The 22,960-nt window shown below is 46.7% G+C and overlaps 1 long non-coding RNA gene across 1 annotated transcript in view; it reads left to right on the forward strand.

Moving 5' to 3' along the window:
- The first annotated feature begins 7,347 nt into the window (after positions 1-7,347).
- LOC146072320 (uncharacterized) overlaps positions 7,348-22,960 on the forward strand; it is a 153,394-nt gene continuing 137,781 nt past the window's right edge. Inside the window, exon 1 of the long non-coding RNA XR_014473054.1 lies at positions 7,348-7,476. This is a non-coding gene — a long non-coding RNA (uncharacterized LOC146072320). The remainder of the gene's footprint in view (positions 7,477-22,960) is intronic.

Below are 22,960 nucleotides of genomic sequence, written 5' to 3' on the forward strand. Positions count from 1 at the left end.
CACTGTGAGGTGCAGTTAGTTGCTCCCGGGATGGACCCATGTCCCTATCCTGGATGCGACCTGGCATTTGCGGTCTGAAAGCAGTATTAGGGATATTGACACTTGCCTGAGCCTTGTTAATGAGCCTCTGTAAAACTAGAAGCCAGCCTTTGTAATCGATCATGGGTTGGATGGATCTCCTGGGGCCCAGCCAAGTGCCCCTTGGGACCTGCTGAATTTAGAGCGGCACCTAGGCTCCCTTGTGGGAAATCTGGGCCTGAATGGATATTTGTAGTTTTCTGGAAGATCGATCGACAGCCAATAGGGTAACACCATATGGTTGACATAGCATAGGCAAAACGCTGCTTCGCACAGATTGCTCAGCACACATGCCTGCAAACCTGCGATGTGTGCTGAACTATCCATGCTTAAGCACGTTGCTAAGCACCACCTCCCCCGTCGCCCTGATGTGTATAGGGCTTAAGATTCAGAAGAGTAACCTATGCTGAACACAGTGGTAGCAAAGCATAATGAGTAAAGAGAACCTGCAGGGTACACATTTCCGGTAGTTTGGCATAGCAGCATGGATGGTAGCATTACTGCCTCAAAGCACTGAGGTCATGGGTTAAATTCCCACCATGGCCCTAACTGTGCAGAGTTCGGGGCCCATTTATCAAGTAACATTTGCGGCTAAATCCCCGAAAACACCAGTTTTCGGGGGTTAACCGCAAATATTATGTATCACTGAAGTGTATTCAAGGGGACCGCAGCAGGAATCTCTGATCCCTGCTGCGATCCCCCCCTGCAGCACTGCCGGATGCATCCCCCATAGGTTTCTATGCGGGATGCGAAGCTGCCCGATGTATCAACATCGGGCAGCCCGGCATCGCACCCCTGGGCTATCGCCATTCTGATATGGTGATAGCCCATTGTAGCCTATGACTACACATCGCACTGCCGAGCGGGGCAGTGCGGTCACAGGGGTCGGCAGGGGTCAGCGCATAGCCGCGCATGCGCAGCCCCCCCGGCTTCCGGGTCAGGGCTTCGCAGGGACGGGCTCCTTTCGGAGACCTGTCCCTGCGCCCTCAAATTGATACATCCAGGCGGTATGATGCCGCAATGCGATGCCCGGTGGTGTCATCACGCCGGCATCGCTATACAATGATAATTGCGCCCCTTTGTGTTGTCTCATACAGAGACTATAGATTGTAAACTCCACTGGGGCAGGGGCTGATGTGAATGTTCAACTATACTCTGTAAAGCGCTGTGTGCACTATATAAATAACTGATAATAATAATAATAATAATAATAATAATAATAATAATAATATGTTAAACATATAAAATGAAATAAAAAAATTAAAACCAACAACATTTGTGTTGACTATTTCTATTTCCATATCAAGCTTTTGACCCTATTGACCTATAAATATTTTCCATGCACCTTCTAGAGAGTTCCTGTGTTACGCAGCTTTCAAGGTAAATAATACCTATACCAATTGCAAACAGGTTGGGTAAGTTATTTCACCACTTTCTACAGTATGTCCACAGTAAGGACCGACATGACAATGTTTGTGCCGGCATCCTGATACAGGTGTATTGCTTTATAAAGCATTTACCATGTAAGCCATTTAACTTTAATACCAGTAGCATTACATTTGTATTCAGATCCTGACGCTGGCATTATCGCGTCAACATACTCACTGTGGTCATGGGGACTGATACGCCTGCTGCAGTAGTCACAAAGCATGATGTTTGGTACTTTGTCGGTGTGCAGGACCCGTATTCAGTATGGTTGCTATATCACTGGATACAGAAGGGCTGCAGATGTCTACTGATTGACAGTCAGCTGCAATTTGGGGGCAAGGAGGGGGAGGCATGTTTTGTGGGAGTACCAAGGCCAGATCTCAATCTCTTCATGGAGATCTCCTGTCCTTTTAGAAGGAGTTGCAGTGTCATGCTTTCATCACCTCACATCCCCAGTTGCAGGTGATCAGATAATGCATCATTGGATGCAGCACTGGACCACCAGTGCATGCAGAAGGCATCTACTTTTGCCATCACCTCCTACTGCATTTACATATCTGTGCTTCAGTGCAGCTCACAAGAAAGCAGCAGTGATGCACTTTACAAAGACGCCTATTTATGTATTTATTTACAGTTACTTATATAGCGCAGCAGATTCCATTGTGCTTTACAAATGCATACTTGCCTACTTTTGAAAACTAGTTTCAGGGAGATTATAGTTGGTAGTACAATTTTGCACAGCGCCCCATTGAGGAGGTGTGTCATGCTCCACCCAAAGGGCGTTTCTAGTTCCATATATGGAGAGATTGTGAACGTGGCACCTAGAAGCGTGGGTGTGTACTGCAACATCTGAGAGGAATCTTTTTAAATGATTTATATCCAAATGTAGATGAGCCCCAAAGCAGTTAGTAAGAGCTACTAAACTTGGTAAAGTGCTGGGAAATGGCGCTGATGATGTAAATGTATCTGTCTCTCATTCCTTTTTTACCCAAAAATGTAACAGTGTAATGTGGGCTAGGAGAAATGAGGGAGATTGCTAGACTAATGAGGGAGAGAGGGAGATTACTGCTATATCAGGGAGTCTCTTGCAGAATGCAAGAGGATAGGCAGCTATGCAAATGACAACACTGAAAGAACAAACAAGGTAAAACAGACCGACTTGGAGGTAGGAGGGCCCTGCTGCAAGCTTACAACCATAGGCGAATCTAGAATTATGGTAATGGGTGGTCCCAAATCTAGACATAAAAGCAGGGGACCTTTGCGCGGCGTAGCCGCGCGGCAAAAAGGGGCGTGGCCCCATGGGAAGGAGGCGTGGCATCACAAAAAGGGGTGTGGTGTTACACTTTAGACCAGGAGTGGCCAAACCGGTCCTCGAGATCTACCACCGGTCCACATTTTCCAAATCACCTAGCTTCTGCACAGATGTAGTCATTACTAACTGTCACATTTTCAAACATGCTGCATTCATTCCTACTATAGATCCACAGGTTGCCTGGAAAACATGCACCGTTGGTAGATCTTGAGGACAGGTTTGGCCACCCCTGCTTTAGACCATACACAGTAATGCCCATAACACATTTTAGCAAACTCCGTAATACCCATTACACATAAAGCTACACGCCGTAATGCCACTTACACATAAGGCCACACACCATAATGCCCATAACACATTGTGCCACACATCATGATGCCCATTACATACTATATAACAAACCGTAATGCCCATTACATATTTGCTACATAAGTGCTGCTTACCTACGTGCTCATTGCTAGGGGGTTCTTGCTTGATGGCACCATAGTACCCATTACATATGATGCCGCACACCATAGTACCCATTACACATGATGCCGCGCACCATAGTACCCATTACACATGATGCTGCACACATAATGTCCCTTACACATGATGCTGCACACATAATGCCGCTTACACATGATGCTGCACACCATAATGCCCCTTACACATTAAGCCACACATTATGCATAATGCCCCCACATACCGCCACTTGTAGCGTCTCTTAAGCAATGCCCCCAAAAGTGCCACTTACTGTAAATTTTTATATGAGCCTTCGCTGCTGCGGGGAGAGATGGAGAGCGGTGCAGCTGCTTCTATGGGGAGAGGAGCAGAGCACAGCGCAGAGCACGCTCCCACTCCCCTCCTGGTGTCCCCTCTGGTGTCCGAGTGGACATTTGAAATATTGTGCGCGCTGTTGTTGTGCGTGATGTCGGGGGAGCACGCCGGGCGCACCACATGATTAAGGGGGGGTGGAGGCTGAGGTGAAAGCGGGAAGAAGAATTGGAGTGGAAGCTGCAGGGGTGACACTCATTGACAGCTGGGCAGAGAGCAGGGGGCTGCCCGGCTGTATTCAGAGCACTGCAGGTCACGGCTGTTTGAAATAATACCCCTTTCACAACAGAAAATTCAGGGATTTACCCGGGAATATGGTCCCAGGATCATGCAGGGACATTCCCAGGCTGACACCTTATACACCAGCCTAGTCCCTGCATTTTCTGGTGTGAGGGGGAGAGACAACCACTCCCCTCTCCCTACCCCCCTTTAACCAACCAGCTATATCTTCGGAACCAACTGACCCATTTACATGAGACCAGTATTATATTGAAGAGCTTTTGAGTTGGCTTCGAATGATTTTGGTCCCATGAAACTGGGCTGTTTGGTTCCAGAGAAATCTGCCCTCAAAGAACATAAACAGTCATGAAATTACATTTAAGAAATGAAAAAAAAATGGTTTAACCTCAATATCCCTGGAACCAATTAACCCATATGGATCCAACCTGGGTATCAGATTGAAGGCCCAGCGATTTGGGTTCGACTGAGATCAACCTCGAGCTTCAGTGATGCCGAAGGGGGAACTGGCAGCCATTGAACTGGGTGGGGGTCGGAATTAGCGGGTCCCATGTTATCCTATAGGGAAAACGTTCCAGCTTTGCCTGGTCGTATCTCCGGTTCCCAGGGGGCTAGAGACACGGGGCTGGGCTCGTTGGAAAGCCCCATCCCTCAGCTACAATATGGGCTAATGGGTGGTCCTGTGCACCCCCGGACCACCCCCTAGATTCGCCTATGCTTACAACCTATAGGGATATAGGAGGGAAACACAAGGACAGGCATCAGTAATAGCATAGCAGTCCCACCAAGTCCAGAAGGGAAGCTATATAATACATAAGTGCCTCAGAGGGTTATGCGTGTAGAACTTAAATATGATAGGCTTGCCTGAAGAGGTGAGTTTTCAGGGAACACTTGAAAGTTTGGAGGCTAGTAGAGAGTCTTATTGTGCATGGAAGGGCATTCCATAGGGTGGGTGCAGCTCTATGAAAGTCCTGTAACAGTGAGTGGGAGCTAGTGATCCGTGCAGAAGAGAGACACAGATCTTGTGCAGAGTGGAGAGAGCGAGTTGGGAGATATTTTGTGATAAGTGAAGAGATATAGGTTGGTGTGGTTTTGTTAAGAGCTTTGTATGTGAGTAGAAGTATTTTGTATTGACTACGGTAGAATACAGGCAACCAATAGAGGGACTGGCTTATTCTAGTCTGCCGTGGTACTGCCAGGACAATACTAGTATTGAGTTCCTGTCTGTTACTGTTGTGACGTATATCCTACATCACACTGACCACTCACTTCACTGCGGCCATGTAGAAGACCTTAAGGCTTTACCCACCCCTGCCGACCAACCGCCGTAACCCAAAAGACGGGTTCTATCTTCAGATGTCAGGTGACCAGCCAGACGCTCCTAAACCACGATAACAGGCTGAAACAGAAATTAGAGTGAATCCACTCCAAGCATTAAAAGAAGGGGAGGAGGGGGGATTCTACGGAGGACTGTGGCCTTCACCGGTTGAGTGAATGGTCATCATCAGCGCTGAGGTGTAGATTAGGGGACTGCCGTGTGAGGTCCACCGACCCTCAGTGAGGGGACAGACAAACACAGAAGCAAAATTAGGACTCTTGTCACCTTCCCTAGATGTTCTAACCGATCCTGCGGGAGAGAACACAAACTACCGTTCCTAATAACTGTCTAACACAGTGGGCCAAACCAAACTTGCCCAAACAAAAACTATACTTGTAGGTTACACCTCTAAACGCAATATCAGTACATTAGATGATACATCACGTCAGTACCATAACATCGAGTGAAAGAGACCACAATCACAGGGTGACATTCTATGGGATGAGATAAATGCGCATTTTTTTATCTCGCACCACATCGCCGCTCTTCGCACTTTTTTAATTCGCATTTTTGGTAATAATTCGCATATTTAATGGGATGCGATTTGGAGGCTGAAAAGTGCGATGTAGTGCAATTTGCGGCGAAGTGGTGCGATTTTATGACACAAAAAAGTGCGATTTCTTCCGCCGGTCATGTGCGAGTTTTGGACCAACCGGAGTGCGATTTACAAGACTGTCTCCGCATGACTAAGAACCCCCTAAACTATTGGCCCACCTCTGTCCCCTCCATTATGCATCACACCCCCTATATAAAGGGGCACTGGCGCCATTTCACTCTTTGATAGGAATTAAGGAGCATGGAGAGGAGCAGTGGCAGTGTGAGCAGAGGAAGATGTGTTGGTGGCAGAGGGAGGAGTGGCAGAGGGAGCAGTGGCAGAGGGAGCAGTGGCAGAGGGAGCAGTGGCAGAGGGAGAAGTGGCAGAGGGAGCAGTGGCAGCAGCCAGCCAAGTGGGAAAGGCAGCAGAGGACTGCTGAGGTTGTCCTCCATTACAGGGAGTGGCAGCAGTGTGGCAGGCAGCATGGCCACAGCAAGGACAGCCCCAGACCAGGCCCTGGCAGACCAGCCCCAGCAGGAGGAGGTGGAGGATCCGCTGGCATCCCGCCTATACCCAGGACCTATTCCATACCCCAGAGCAGCTGCAGGAGGGCCACATGTGAGAGGTGGAGGAAGATGGAGGTGAGGAGGAGGAAGACACTGGCATGGAGGAGGAGGGGTACATGGCTGGAGTAGAAAATGAGGAGGAGGAGGTAGAAGCTGGCCGCACAAAAAGTGGCCGAAAGGTCAGATTCTCATACGAGGAAAATGCTGCACTTGTCCGGGCTATCATACCCGTGTTTGACCGGTTACTGGGGAAAAGTCACCACAAGACCACTGCACAGCGGAAAAGGGCTATGTGGAAGGACATCACCCAGGCGGTGAACGCTGTAAGTCAGCACAAGCGCCTGGTCAGAAATGTCAAGAAGAGGTTCAACGACATCAAGAGACATTTAAAAAGTAAAATGGCCATGGAGTTGGTGGAGGCCACCAAGACTGGCGGAGGAAGCCCCACCACTGTCTGCTACACGTCCTATGAGGTCAAGCTCAAAAGAATCATACCCCCTGAGGTCCTGCCTGGCATGCACGTCGCGGATACCGATAGGCAGCCAAATCCATCCACAGCTGGTAAGTGTGACCACATGCAATCTTAAACATACATGGCAATGTTTTTAAACTGTAATGTTCACTTGTATTGTTATGCTAAGTAAAGTGCTGCTGTGGAACTACATAGCCCAGCAAGGTGAAGCACAAAAAATTGCCTGCTCCTACTTTCAAATTGGTCATAATGCTGGGCCTTGTAGTTCCACAAGTGCTGATATTGATCAACACTTTAACATTATTTCTAGTAGCTTAACATGTATGTGGCCCAAAAAACATTGGTGTACTGGTGGTTTAGCTGCCATGCCTACATACCACAGATTATCCACCAGTTGTAATGTGTCAAATAGTTTAATAATAATCTAACAAAAAATTCAGGTGAAAAACATATGTCAAATAATGTGGGACTAAATAATGTAGTCCTTAAGGAAGTATTGTCCAATAATGTCATTTCAATGCATTTTTGGCATAAATGCTTATCCATTGCAAGGTAGATAATGGCTGCCCATCTTTCCTTTCACAGATTGTCCGTCCCGAAGTGCTCACGCATCAAAGAAAAGAAGGCCAGTTGGAGCAGAATCTGTGGAAGCAGGTAAATGAACAAAAAACAGGCCATTACACATACAGTACACACACCCATGTCACATCAACAATATCTCACACTACATTCATCTCCTGCTGCTACATTGCAATGGAAATGAATGTAATCTGACCTAGCCATCTCACTTATTATTAATGTCAATGTTACATGCAGTATCGGGGTACATGTGTAAGTACATAATACCCCTAGGTATGTGCGTTCAGCATTTCAAGCCCTTTCAAAAACAGTACTGAAGAGAGTCTGCCCTATATATGCTTCAGTACTTACCTCTTCATCTGTATCCACAGGTACTGTACAACTAGGAACACAACCAACAGAATCCTCTATGATGATGTTGGACGAAATGGACATCATTCTCGAACCCGTTGAGATCTTTGCGGCTGAGGAGGAAATACAGATGTCATCACAGAGTGATCTTCCCCCAAGTGGGGTGACTCCCAACCCACCCCCACCCACAACCACACCCCATACAGCAGCTTCTGCTGCACAAGTAGCTAACTCCTTGGTAAATTTCAAGGAGAAACAAATATAATTTATGGCCTCCCAAAGCCTGCAAATAGGGAACATCCAGGGGTACATGCGTCACACTTTTCTTCAATTAAGAAAAATTTCAAGGAGTGTACGGGTTGGTGTAGGTACTCATGTGCGCATGGCTAATAGCATTGACACCTGTTTTGCAGATCTTACTTATGCTGTAAGGCAGGGGTGATCAAACCTGATCTACCAACAGTGCATGTTTTCCAGGCAACCTGTGGATCTATAATAGGAATGAATGCAGCAGTTTTGAAAATCTGACAGTTAGTAATGACTACAGCTGTGCACCAGCTAGGTAACATGGAAAACGTGGACCGTTGGTAGATCTCGAGGACCGGTTTGGCCACCCCTGCTGTAAGGGAACAGAATAGCCATATTGGCAGCCTTGCGCAAAGTATAGCTGCACTTAGCCAATCGTGCACAGCGCAGACCAATGCCTTAATAGGTATGCAGACACAACTTCAGCAGATGGAAGGCAATGTCATAGGTGCAGCAGCATCTACACTGAGTAGTGTATCTAGCACCCCAGTAAGTGGCTCCCCCACTTCCCCACCCCGTCGGAGTATTAGGACCCGGGATGGCCTGGGTGCAGCTTCAAGAAGAGGTTTAGGGTGGACTGATGGTGGGAGAAAATAATTCATATTTTTTATAAATTTTTAATTTGCATCTAATATGCAATACATCTTGTTACATCCCCCGACAGTTCGAATGTTTGAGTGACAAAAATGCAGGTTGTTTATGACATACTATACTGCAGTAAAAATGTCTAAACGCATACCATTTTGTCTGTGTATTATTTTTAAAGCAATTGTTGTGTGAAATATGACATAGTGTAATGGTATATGACAATGGGATTGCTGAAAAGTAGTGTTGGGTAACTTCTGGCCCGTCAAAGGTTGTGGAACTACATATTCCAGCAAGCTCTGGCACTCATTGTTTGGACTGTAATGGTTATAGTGTGTCAGGGCATGCTGGCACGTGTAGTTCCACAACACCAGGTGAGCCATGTTTTAGAGCAAACTTAATTCATACATGTTACAAATGTACTTACAAGGTTGATTACAGCAAGGGATAGGTCAGCACCACCAGCTGCATCAGTTGGGCTCTGTGTATTAGGCTAAATGTGGGTGGAAACAGATGGTATTGCTAAATAATTTGTTTATGAGTACACTTACAGCAAAGGTACATGTTGGAATACAGGGCACGTGCTTACCAGAAAAGTAAGCCTGATGATTTGTGTACGCACCAGATTCCCCCTCTGCGTACCCCTCACTACCCGAGGTGTGGTAGGTTGGGCTTTCTGCACGACTGCTGCATGTTCCTCCTCCACATAGGCAGGTTGGGACAGGGCTATGTTGTGTAACATGCAGCAAGCCTGGACGATCATCACTACTTTTGCTGGGTGGTAAAGCAGCGTACCCGATGACCGGTCCAAACACCGGAATCTACTTTTCAATACGCCAAATGTACGCTCCACCACATTGCGGGTTGCAATATGGGATTCATTATACCGGTGCTGTGCAGGGCCCTCTGGGGAGCGCAAAGGTGTCATGAGCCAGGAAACACACCCATATTCTGAGTCACCTAAAACACAGATAGGAAGTTATTGCCTTATATGGTAAGGTATGTGCATTGTGCAAACAGGAGACACTGGGACAAGAGCAATATGCTTGTGAAACTGGAAACACACACATTTGAGCAGGTACAAATAAGGACAGAGAGGGTAATATGTAAAAATGTACTTACCAAGTAGCCAGCCCTCTGGCATTTGTTGTTGGTTGAATCGGTTGCAGAGGGCTGAGTGCCTCAGAATATAGGCGTCATGGCAGTTCCCAGGGAAGCCTACTACAACACTTAGGATTTTGAGATGAGCATCACATACCACCTGAACGTTCAAAGAGTGCCGCCCACGCCGATTGACATAGACGTATCCCCGCACGTGCGGTGCCCTAATCCCAATGTGTGTGCAGTCTATAGCTTCCAGCACATGAGGGAATGCTGAGAGTCTATAGAAAGCCATCTTGTGGTCCTGCTACTCCAACTCAGAACGTGGGATCTGATGTATGTCCGCCACAACTTCTTTAAAGCAAGTAACACTTGAGTAAAATGCTTAGAGAAAGTGGGCTGTGATACCCCCAAGGACCATGAGGTCACAGACTGAGTGGAGCCTGTGGCCAAATTGTAGAGGGTACACATTAATTTCTGCAGCCCAGACACTGCATAGTTGCCTCCCCCGAAAGGGTCCAAATCATCTCTCACCTGCTCATATAAGTCCAACAGGTTATTGCGGTTCAGCCTAAACATCCCCACAACCTGTTGATCCGAGAGGGAGTCCAGGTACAGCCGAGCACGATACATACAAGGGGTACGCAGTAGTCGGGGGGCTACCTGGATCTGGTGTGCAGCTTCCTCCCTCCTGCGCAGCTCCTCCAAATGGGCCACATCACAAATCAGCAACTCCAAACCACTCTGAAAAATCTCCATGTCTCAAACCCTCACAGGTGTCCTTAATGATGTTGGGGTATATGTAGGGGTGTTTCTGAGTGAAATTGAGTGCACCTGTGTTGAAATTAACCATTTGTGCACTTGACCAAAGTGAGTTCTGGGCCAAATCGCCCAACAGAACCTGGTCTGAAAAAAGTTGCGATTATTAGATACCTTAAAAGTGCGATTTGCGAAAACGCATCCCATTAAATAAGCGATTTCTATACTTTTCTGTACGAAAACATCTGGATGCGATGGTCCGCATGAGTTATCGCACATAATATGCGATTTCGGTCCCTTAGCGCATCCTATTAAATATGCGATTTCAAGGAAAAATGCGATGTTGCCATTTTTTTTACTAATATTCGCCAATAAACACAAATCTCATCCCATAGAATGTCACCCACAGTGTCAATATATCCCAATCCTTTACAAGTGGAACAGGATTTATTAGGATTGTGAAGCTGGACCACCCCTCCACGTAAAACCTGCCTTAGATACTATATCCGTATTGAGTGGCAGGCGCACAGATCACCTCTCACTTTACGCTTTTCATATCTCTTTACTAAGGGCACTGTGGCTGATGGGTCCGGTGACTTGCACCTGCTGCCCAGACCACCTTATAATTATGGGGCTTTACCACCTAACTGCAGCTCAGCCTACAGCTATTGTAACCACGGGCCTAGTGCCATACTATTGCGGCACAAGTAAAGGACCCGAGTTGTGGGGCCAATGGCCATGTGAGGGAGGAACTCAGGTCAGAGGCGTAACTATAGCACCGCAGCCCCCGCGGCCACGGGGGGGGGGGGGGGCGCTGTGCATGTGTGGGCGCCGGGGGGCTGTGGTGCTATTGTTAGCCCCCTCCCGTCCGCCCATCTGCCGCCCGCCAATCCGCCGCCCGCAGCCTTACCTGACTTCACTGGTCCCGTCCCGGCTCCCTTGCTGGCTTCATTCTTCTGCTAGTGAGACGGACCACAATAAAATGTCCGCCCCATATAGCAGACAGTTCTCTGAAACTGTCTGCTGTATGGGGGCGGACATTTTGTGTTGTTTATCTGCAGTTCTCTGAAACTGTCTGCTGTATGGGGGCGGACATTTTGTGTTGGTCCGTCTCAGTAGCAGAAGAATGAAGCCAGCAAGGGAGCCGGGACGGGACCAGAAAGACAGGTAAGGCTGCGGGCGTGGGGTGCGGCAGGGGCCACTGACTCAGGTGATGTGGGGTAAGGGAGCGTTCGGCTTGTGGGGCAGGGGCCTAGGCTGGCAACTTTCAGTCTGGGGGACAAAGGGTACAAAGAGGCCCATAGCTTTTCTACCAGCCCATCCCGCATATCTCAAATAAGAAGAAATGAGAAAAGGCAGTTGTAAATGAATGCACTTCTATTACAATATTTTGTATTGGATGTCAATGACGACCATTTGTTTAAGACCGTGGGAGCTCCTATTATCTTTATTGGTATAGTTTGGATAAGGAGGTGCCCACCAAAAAATGCGAAAATGAGGGGTTAAAATCGACACATACACATACACATACAAATGTGGTGACACAAAAAGAGAAAGTAAAGAATGTGTTTATAGATTTAAAATGTAGACAGATGTAGTTGGAGAATGAGTTTTTTTGTAATACCGGGAATAATTCCTACCAGGAAAGTGTAGTGGTTGCTGGAAAATGACACTACTAGATATTATAAATATCTTATTTTAAACTGCCTTAATTGGCTTAACAATGTATAGCAGTTGCCTTTTAATATGTAACCAAAAATTTGTCTCCACATGAGATTTATTCAGAACTTGATACAATTGTATCTGTTCAATTTGCTGGCTTAAGGTGGCCATACACACGCAGATTTATCTGCAGATCTGTCTGGTTGGAACAAAAACATGGTTATGGATGAGAGCAAATGACAGTTGACCATTTGCTTGGAAATGCTGGAAAACTGACAAACTGTCACTCATCCATAACCATGTTTTTGTTACAACCAGCCAGATCTGAAGATAAATCTTACTAGTGTATGGGCACCTATATTGCCCAGACATTACAGATCACAGTTGTATAACATAGTTGGGAAATATACAGATTTTTATCAGTGGAGTGCTGGTGACCTCTACTGGTGACTGTCCTATATAACATATATTAGTGTGTTGACAGTTATCCCAGTTTTTCTGGATTGGGGGGTCACCACAAGTGCTTCTATACTAGATTTCCTGCAATAGCTTGCTCACATACAACTGATGGATGCTATGCCTAGGTCTATCTAGGTGCAAACACTGCGGAGACAGTGATCTTAATAGTTCATTCAAAATTTCGACTAGACATTCCTGCAACCTACATCACAACATTCTACACTCTGCCTCTCCCTTACTGTCCTCCCCATAGCTGTCTCATATAGGGGGTATTCAATCTGTGACAATATTTTCTGACAGGCGAAATATCAAATATCAAATATAGCGAGTATTTGCTAAACTTGCGCGCTGCAAAAATTGACACTATAATGGCCATTACACATATGCCACATTACACATATGCCACACACCGTAATGCCCATTACACATAATGTCACACACCGTAATGCCCATTAAACGTAATACCACATGCCGTAATGCCCATTACACATAATGCCACACACCCTAATGCCCATTAAACATAATGCCACGCACCGTAATGCCCCTTAACAAGCAGATAGGTGAGCTTACTTACTTTAAATAGCCGATGTATTGTTGTCCCGCTGTGCTTCCGGTGCCCGCGAGCGGAACTTCCGGGTATCAGACACTGCGTCCCATGGAGATGACGCGGGCCGTGGAGTAATGACTCGCGTCTTCCTCAGTCAGCACCGCTGCCTTGTTGCATGGCAACCCTCGGCGTCCCTTCAAGCCGGCACCACGGGATTTCAGGGGGGAGACTCAATAATAAGACCAACTGAAAAATAAAGTTGGATGGTGGCTGCGTGATATAAAATATACATACTGTGATCAAAACTAAACATGTGATTACATCGGATTATTGAGTCTCCCCCCTGAAATCCCGTGGTGCCGGCTCGAAGGGACGCCGAGGGTTGCCATGCAACAAGGCAGCGGTGCTGACTGAGGATGACGTGCGTCATTACTCCACGGCCCGTGTCATCTCCATGGGACGCAGCGTCTGATACCCGGAAGTACCGCTCGCGGGCACCGGGAGCACAGCGGGACGACAATACATCGGCTATTTGGGGCCAGCTTGACATGTTTATTCACGTTCAATAATGACAAACAACAAACATACATACATGTAAACACAGAATCAACCTTAGGGTATACCTACCCAAAGATCGTACATTCCTACTACTTTAAGAGCGGACATTCATTTATTTACCCTCCCTGCTCTACTGCTCCTACCAAAAAAAACAAAAAAACAATCAATTATTATGGCAATATAGCCTATATTATCAACACCAAAAATATATTGTATTAAGTCCTTCCATGAGAAGGGTCCATCATCTTCCACCGTGTATAGAACCACATTTTCATCGAAGTGAACTCAACGATCATGCACCTTTCAGTGTGTTCCTGTGATGTCTGGACTTCGATGAAAATGTGGTTCTATACACGGTGGAAGATGATGGACCCTTCTCATGGAAGGACTTAATACAATATATTTTTGGTGTTGATAATATAGGCTATATTGCCATAATAATTCATTTTTTTTTTTTTTTTTAGTAGGAGCAGTGGAGCAGGGAGGGTAAATAAATGAATTTCCCCTCTTAAAGTAGTAGGAATCTACGATCTTTGGGTAGGTATACCCTAAGGTTGATTCTGTGTTTACATGTATGTTTGTTGTTTGTCATTATTGAACGTGAATAAACATGTCAATCTGGCCCCAGGGTAGTTATGGTACCCACTCGTGGAATAAAATTTTAAGAGCCTGCCCACATATCCCTTCCTCCACTATATCTCCGGGTTCCATCAGGGTTGCTAGGAGATGGAACGCAAGCTTTGTTGAAGCCTTGCGTCCCGGGTTGCTGGAAACAGCCTACAGCGCGTCACTTCCGGGTGACGCGATAGCCCAGTGAGATGCACTGGACTAGAGACAGACCCGGCTGTGTAGATTAATCTGGAGGCAGTTGGGCGTTGTGCTCGCTTGTGTTTTTTGTTTTTTGATCCGCCTCACAGCGGTCCAGGGATGTGTCATTTCACAATGCACTTTAATGTGCTTTAGGCGGAAGTAATATGGCGGTGCGTTCCACTGCACACGCCAGTTCAATACATCCACATTCGCCTTGAGTTTTATGGTTTCCTAACCCCAGCGTGCTTTATGATTAGTATATCTTGGATGGCACTATATACAGATACTGCAATACAAGCAGTCATGAGTGACTATAGTGGTTCTAAGGAGTAATATAGCACATTGCATTTGATTGGTACAGATGAGTGACTTCCTGTATGGGTGGGTATAAATATCTGCCTTGGGGCCAGTACAAGTTAGGTCTCTGTTGGAGAAAGATCTCTTATTGCCTTGTTGTCTGTCTTGAAGAAGGTCTGAGATGCAGACCGAAACGTTGACGATCTAAGTTCAATATTTTAATGGATTGAATAAAAAGCTAAGTTTTTTACTGCGAAATGGTGAGTGCCCTCCTTCAAAAATACTGTACTATGGTCCTGTGCCTTGGAGTGAGCACAACCTAGATCAGGGCTGGGCAACACCGGCCCTCCAGATGTTAGTGAACTACACATCCCAAGATGCTTTGCATTAGTTTTGCTATGTGGCCATGCTGAAACTGATTCAAGGCATGCTGGGATGTGTAGTTCAATAACATCTGGGAGGCCGGTGTTGCCCAGCCCTGACCTAGATGGATTGTTGAATTGTGTGCGGATTTCTTGTATGTATATATATATATATATATATATATATATATATATATATATATATATAAATTGTCTTTAAACAGGTACAGTGCTAATTGCCTCATTATCAAACTACTTTCTCCTTTGGCTGTTAGGCTGGAACCTACCACTGACTACAAAGGGACAATGGGGAAACATTAGAAAAAGCCACTGAGGCACACCCAAAGTGTGATTACATTGAAGTTTCCATCCCAGTAGCTACAGTTCTTTAGTTTTAGAATAAAACAAAGAACCCCCTTGTTTACTATAGGTAGTAGCTGTGATCTAAACATTTGTTATTTAAAAATAAGAACAGAAAAAAAGAAAAACAATCAAGAAAGTTGGATGGTGGTGAAGATAGGAACTGAGAACTACATCCTGTGCACAAAGGCAATAGTTACAGGGTATGAATTAATTAATGTCATTGTATCAGTGCAAAGAAAATCTCTTTTTGAGAGAGACTATCTAAATGGTATAAACAAACAACAGGGCCAGCCCTAGGCAAAATATTTTAGTGAGTAAATATATACTTTGGCGCCTCCCCTAAAGTATATATTTCCCCATCAACAAGAACTTCTGGGAGCCGTAGTATATTTTGTGTGTACTTTACTGTTGATAAAATTAAAATATACTAAAATAATATCCGGTACTTGTGTACTAGCACGGCGCCCACGATATTTGGTCGCACACCATATAATCGCATCGCATCGCATGCCATACACCTGATGCACTGCGATGTGATGCGATTTAAAATTTTATAAGTCCTCTATACGATCTTTAATTGTATAAGCACCCTAATGGGGGCTTACAATGTTAAATGCACCCCCACGCCACCCCCAGTATGAACGTGAACCCGAAGCGTGGCGATCGCAGCGAGCCCGCAAGGGGCGGCGGTACGCGTCCTCCGACCTTTTCATACCCCCCACTATCCACATCGGTGTGGAGTTGATTTTATATAGTGTGGCGAGCGCAGCGAGCCACCGAGCCCGTAGCGTGGCGAGCATAGCGAGCGTATTACTTTACATGTATTCTGCGTCCCCTCGAGGGGCTCGCTGGCTCGCTGCGCTCGCCACACTTTATAAAATCAGCTCCACGCTGACGTGGATAGTGGGTGTATGAAAAGGTAATAGGACACGTACCGCCGCCCCTCGCAGGCTCGCTGCGCTCGCCACGCTTCGGGTTCACGTTCATAGTGGGGGTGGCGTGGTGCATTTAACATTGTAAGCCCCCATTAGGGTGCTTATACAATTTAAAATCGCATTGTATGGCATTGTGTGCCATATAAAATGCTATACAATTTTAACATTGTATGACATCGGGGGACATCTCGTCGCATCGCATCGCATACCATCGCATGCCTTATGGTCTGCGATGCGATGGGCGCCGTGATAGTACACAAGTACCTAATATCCTATTGTTTTTCGTTCGTCCACCCACCTTTTAGTATGTTAACTCTTATGAGTAGGGCCCTCCTTCCTCACGTACTCACCCTACCTCTTTACCTCACCTGTCCTCCTGTCCTGTTCTTCCCTTCCTCTACTTCATCTTCAGTCTCCTCGACAATTTCGACACCTACTTCAGAACTGATGCAGATTTTAGTTCTACCAGCTATACCCCTATTTATGCTGTATTTTATCAACACACTCTGTACGTTACCTTGTTACCTTGTCATTTGTTTTTTGTTTGCTATGTACGGTGCTGCGGACACTTTGTGGTGCCTTATAAATAAACGTACTACTACTAAAATAAAAAGCTTGAGTGAAAAAGTTGGTTTGAGCAATGTCTTCCTGCGCAGCACCTCACGGCTGCCTGGGTTCCTTGGGCCAGATGCACTAAGCTTCAAAAGTGATAAAATGGAGAGTGATAAACAGCCAGCCAATCAGCTCCTAACTGTCATGTCATAGAATGTGTTTTAAAAATGTCAGGCAGGAGCTGATTGGCTGGCTGTTTATCACTCTCCATTTTATCACTTTTGAAGCTTAGTGTATCTGGCCCATTATCTGGTGTTCCCCACCTCCATTCCCAAGATGTCCACCATTGGAATTCCTGACATTACGCAGTGTTTTGCCGCGAAACGGAAGTTGTGGATCTCATCTTCCACCGGATTACACACTTCTGGTTCCTAGATGCCGGGAGAGGATGGGGACCTATTGGTACTCCGGAAATCTGCCAGAGGGACTTCCGGAGAGATGCCTCCAGTTTTCCCGACTTTTTTACCTTATAAATATGGAAATGTGACTTGCAGTCTTTAGCCTTGAAAAAGAGCCCAGAGTTGGCTCGAAACACATTGGCCAGACTGCTATACCACCACCACTGACCAGAACCCAGCCTAGCCAAAACCTTTGGAGCCTTGCTGGGTGTGTTGTTTACCCCAGGAAACACTCTGCATTCACCATCCTTGGCTCCACCGCCCTCACTGAGTAAGGGCTTATCCTGCTCACTGCCTTCATTTATTTTTAATGTATTTTTGGCATACTATTTGTATGTTATGTATGTTTTATCCTCATTAAACCAATTCTAAAGTTACACCTCTGTGCGTCTAGGGTCCTTATAAATCAATTGTATTACTAAAATAAAAAGCTGCAGGAGTGGTATTTTGGTTTAAGTTTCTGCACACCTCTGTTGCTCGGTGATGTGTCAGACATGGCACAGCAATCCCAACTACCGAGATTTTGTAGATCTTTTGTCAATGTCCACATTGGGTAAGTTGACTATTTCAAGGTGTCGACCTGGTCACTGTCGACCATTAGTGGTCGACCTAGTGACTTTCGACCTAGACATTGTCTACCATTAATACCGTAGCCATGTGTATGGCCTGGCGATGAGCGACAGGATGGATTACCAGCAGATGAGGGACGAGGTGGACAGCTTTCCATAGTGTCCTTCTATAGAAAGCCGTCCACCCCTATGAAAATCACTTGGACGGGTGAAAATCACTCAATGTGTATGCGTTGAGTGTTTATTAGCCCAATGATTTTCCCCATCATCGCTGTCCATACACGCTGGGCAAAAAGGGCTGGTGTGTATGCACCTTTACATTCGAAGTGCACCACATATTCCTTGTGACATGTGTGCTACAGATCTATCTGAAAGTTTCAATATACAATCAGGAGTATGTCATCTAACAACAATGTTGCAACACTGAGGGTGAAATTTAATGACATGCGATTTTTAAGCATGTATAAAAATCGCACAAAATCGCACTTTTTAAAATCGCGTTATTGGGCCGATTTTCGCATATTTAATGAGATGCGATTTCGCGGCAAAATAGCGCAATAAAGTGCGATTTTGTGCGATTTTTAAGTCCTGAAAATGTGCGATTTTCAGTCATGAAAATCGGCACATTTTCAGTAATGTGCGGTGTGCTGAAAAAAAAAAAAAGAAAAAGAAAAAAAAAAACGGCGTGCGGTCCCCCCTCCTAAGCATAACCAGCCCCGGGCTCAAAAAGCCGGTGCTGGTATCATAAAATCAGAGGGACAAACAAATAGGGGTTCCCTTGATTTAATGAAACCAGCACCAGGCTCAAGGTCCAGCGCTGGTTCCCAAAATACGGGGGACAAAATGACTAGGGGTCCCCCGTATTTTAAGTATTTTAAGAACCAGCACCAGACCCAACCAGCCAGCAGGGTAATGCCACAGCCGGGGGACACATATTATATAAGGTCCCGCGGCCAAAGCATTATCCCCGTGGCTGGTCAGCATGGGAAGGGGTCCTGGGGAAGTGGGGACCCCCCAATGAAGGGGTCACCCCCCTCCAGGACTTACCAGCCCATGCTGAAAGTCCGGGGCTGTCCCCGATGCCCCTGGGCGGTGGGCATCGGGCTGATGAAAAGTGTAAAAAAAAAGAATAAAAACTATTGTCTTATACTGTAGAACTATGAGTCCCAGCAAGCCTACCCCGCATGCTGGGACTTGGAGAACCACAAGTCCCAGCATGCGGGGCATTAAAGGGCCCGCTGGCACTTGTAGTTCCACAGTACAAAAAAATAGTTAAATAAAACACACACTGACACCCAGAAAAATTAAAGTTTAATACATCCACAGCCCACACATACTGATACTCAGTGACGTGCGGTGAGGTTAATGGTTGGTGAGGCACTAGCTTGGTGGAGCCAGCACCGACAAGCTCTGTGGGGAGCCCTGGGTCCACAATACTTCTGCACTGACAGTCAAGTGCAAGAGATACCTCCTACATAAGCTGCAGAGACCAGCAGAGCAGCTCCTACACTGACCCAGCGCTCCCTGCAGACCCTGTCGGTGATGGCTCTACCAAGCCGCCATGTGGTCTGCCCATTGTTCTACCACCCCTGCTGTAGTTTTTGTGAAAGAATGTTTAGATGGGTGGCTCTGGGCTGGGGATAGGGATAGCTGGTTAGATAGGGGGCACTGGTATAGGGGATGGCTGGATAGATAGGGGCACTGGTATACAGGGATGGCTGGATAGATAGGGGGGCACTGGGCTAGGGGATGGCTGATTAGATAGGGTGGTACTGGGCTGGGGATAGGGATAGCTGGTTAGATAGGGGGCACTGGTATAGGGGATAGCTGGTTAGATATGGGGGCACTGTGCTGTGGACAGGGATGGCTGGATAGATAGGGGGGGCACTAGGTTGGGGACAAGGATGGTTGGATAGATGTGGGGGCACTAGGCTGGGGACAGGGATGGATCGCTGGATAGATAGGGTGGGCACTGGGCTGGGGATGGCTTGTTAGATAGGGTTGGCTGGTTAGGTAGGGGGCACTGGGCTAGGGAAGGGCTTGTTAGATAGGGCAGGCACTGGGCTAGGGAAACGCTGGTTAGATATGGCAGGCACTAGGCTGGGGATGGGGATGGCTGATTTGATAGTGTGGACACTTGGCTAGGGAAGGGGAATGGCTGCTTAGATAGGGGAGGACACTGGGCTAGGGAATGGTGTGGCTGGTTAGATACAGGGGATCTGTGCTGGGGGTTGGGGGATTGCAGCACTGACCTGAAGGATTGCAGTTCCTCAGATCTGGCATCAGGCGTGGGGGCAGCTGTCAAGTCCCTCTGATGAAACTTCCCTGCTGGTGTCTCCTGGAGCCGCTGGAGATGCGGCCAGCGCTGGGGGAGCTGGTCGCTGGGCCGCTGGTGTTACATTCTAAAATGGAGCATATGGAGCTGAGGTCAGCGCTGGGGGAGCTGCTGTCACTCGGGCTGGCGCTGGGCGGTAGTTAACACAATTTATTCTCCCTGCTGTTATTACGTTCAGCGCTGGAGCTGGGTCCAGCGCTGAGGTTGAGGGGGAGCCACAAAGTCATTCCCCCGCTGGTGTCACATACTTGAGCGTCCGGAGCTGGGGTCAGTGCTGGGGGAGAGGGGGAGCTGCTGTCACATTAGACAGCGCTGGGCGGTAATTAACACAATTTATTCCCCCTGCTGTTAATACGTTCAGCGCTGGAGCTGGGTCCAGCGCTGAGGTAGAGGGGGATCCACCAAATCATTCCCCCCGCTTGTGTCTTGGTTAGCGGCGGGGCTTGTCCGGCTTACAGCACCTATAGAAGCTTCTTCTAGTGACTTGGTTCAGGGACGTGCTTTCTGTTTCTGGCTATATGAAAGCACGCCCCTGTCACTGAGGCAGCGCAACTGTGCCCAATCACATCTGCCTCAGTGACAGGGACGTGCTTTCATATAGCCAGAAGCAGAAAGCATGTCCCTGACTGTCACTGAGGCACCGCTATAAGTGCCGCCTGTGCTGCTTTGTGTAATGGGCATTCACAACCTGATACTTGGCCCCGCCCCCTACCTACCCCCTATTTCAGAAACGTTAACATTGACACACGGAGGCACCGCTCTTGGTGCCTCCGTAACCAATTATAAAACAATAAATGGGGTAAAAGTGATTATTATAATATAAAGCATATACTTATGACACATATGTGTCATACTGTAAGTATTTCTTTGTATTATTTAATTAATCATTAATGACAGGGGAGGCACTGCCTCCCCTGCCTCCCCTGACTGCACGTCCCTGCTGATACTTACCTACCTTGAGCCCGTAGGTCGGTCCCTGGATACTGGGTCCGGGGTCCGGATGATTTCATTGGCCGCCTAGCGGCCAATCAACAGCCGAGAAAGTCGGCTCCTGATTGGCCGCTAGGCGGCCAATGGAATCATTCTGAGGAGAGGCGCGGAAGATGAACATCTCTGCGCCTCTCCAGTCCGTGAGCGGGTACCAGCCGGGAGCAGCGCGTCTGCCGGAGAAGATGCCGGGGACCAGGTGAGTAGGATTTCCTTCCTCAGGTACCCCTTTTGGATCACTTCGGATCCTGGACCCCGGAGACATTAGCCCTGGAGCCCAGGACCCCGGACCAGCCCCGGAACCAGGACCAAGGCCCCAGAACCAGACTCTTCAGCCCAGGAGCCCCGGACCCCTAGGTCTATTTTATTTTCAATTTTTATTAACCTTTACTAAAAATCGCAACCGATTAAATATGCGAGTTCTATACTTTTTAATGGGAAAACATCTGGATGCGATTTTTAGTCTAACTAAAAATCGCACCTTTAAAAAATGTGAATTTTTCCGAAAATCGCAACATATAAAATATGCGATTTTCAGAAAATGTCCGAAAACGGCCGTTTTTGCGAAAAAAATCGCAAAAATAAAAAAAAACGCACCCTATTAAATTTCGCCCTGAGACTTGGGCCCTTTTCACATGATTCTGATGGAATGGGAAGAGAAATCGGATGAAAAGTGCTTACATTTTATGTGCCTAACCTCTGATTCCGATCTGTTGGGTGGTCCCATGTTGGGTGGTCCAATGTTGGGTGGTCCCATGTGGTGAGAGTCTTAGGGAGACATTTAATAGGATGAGATATTTAGACTTTTGCGGTTTTTAGTAAAAAATGGCCGAATGTGCAAGTTTTTTTCTGAAATCGCCAATTTAATAGCGTCCGATTTGTGGTAAATATCTCACTTTTTGCTGTGAAAATCGCACATTCTGATCTGTCAATATTTTCTCACACTTCAATTTGCATCCTGATGTTTTCCCATTAAAAAGTATACAAACTCGCAAATTTAATAGGATGTGATTTTTGGAAACTGTTACCAAAAATTACAAAACAAATAGACCAAGTTCAACATGTCGAGTTTGACAACAATGCACAGACCAGTGTGATCTGTGCATGGATATGTCCAAAAAAAATTGTAAAAGTATAAATGTAACCCCCCTTTACACTCCAGAATGCCTGTCCGGGCTGACCAGCCATGGGGATGAATGATTTTGGCCAGGGGAACTTGCATAAAAAGTTTCCCCCTCACTGTGGCATTACCCTGTTGGCTGTTTGGGCCCGGTGCTGGTTGCCAAAATATGGGGGACCCCTACTCATTTTGTCCCCCGTATTTTGGGAACCAGCACCAGCCCTTGAGCCTGGTGCTGGGTTTAGAAATCCTGGGGATCCCCTATGATTTTTGAAATTCTAACAACAGGACTGGTTCTTTGAGCCCAGGGCTGGTTATGCTCAGGAGGGGTGACCTCACACCATTATTATTATTATTTTTTTTTTAACACAAATGGCAATTCACATATTTTCATGACGAAAATATACATATTTTCATGACTAAAAATCGCACCATATCGCATT

Source organism: Crinia signifera, chromosome 4 (assembly GCF_055691185.1).
Source record: "Crinia signifera chromosome 4, ASM5569118v1, whole genome shotgun sequence".
Lineage (NCBI taxonomy): Eukaryota > Metazoa > Chordata > Amphibia > Anura > Myobatrachidae > Crinia > Crinia signifera.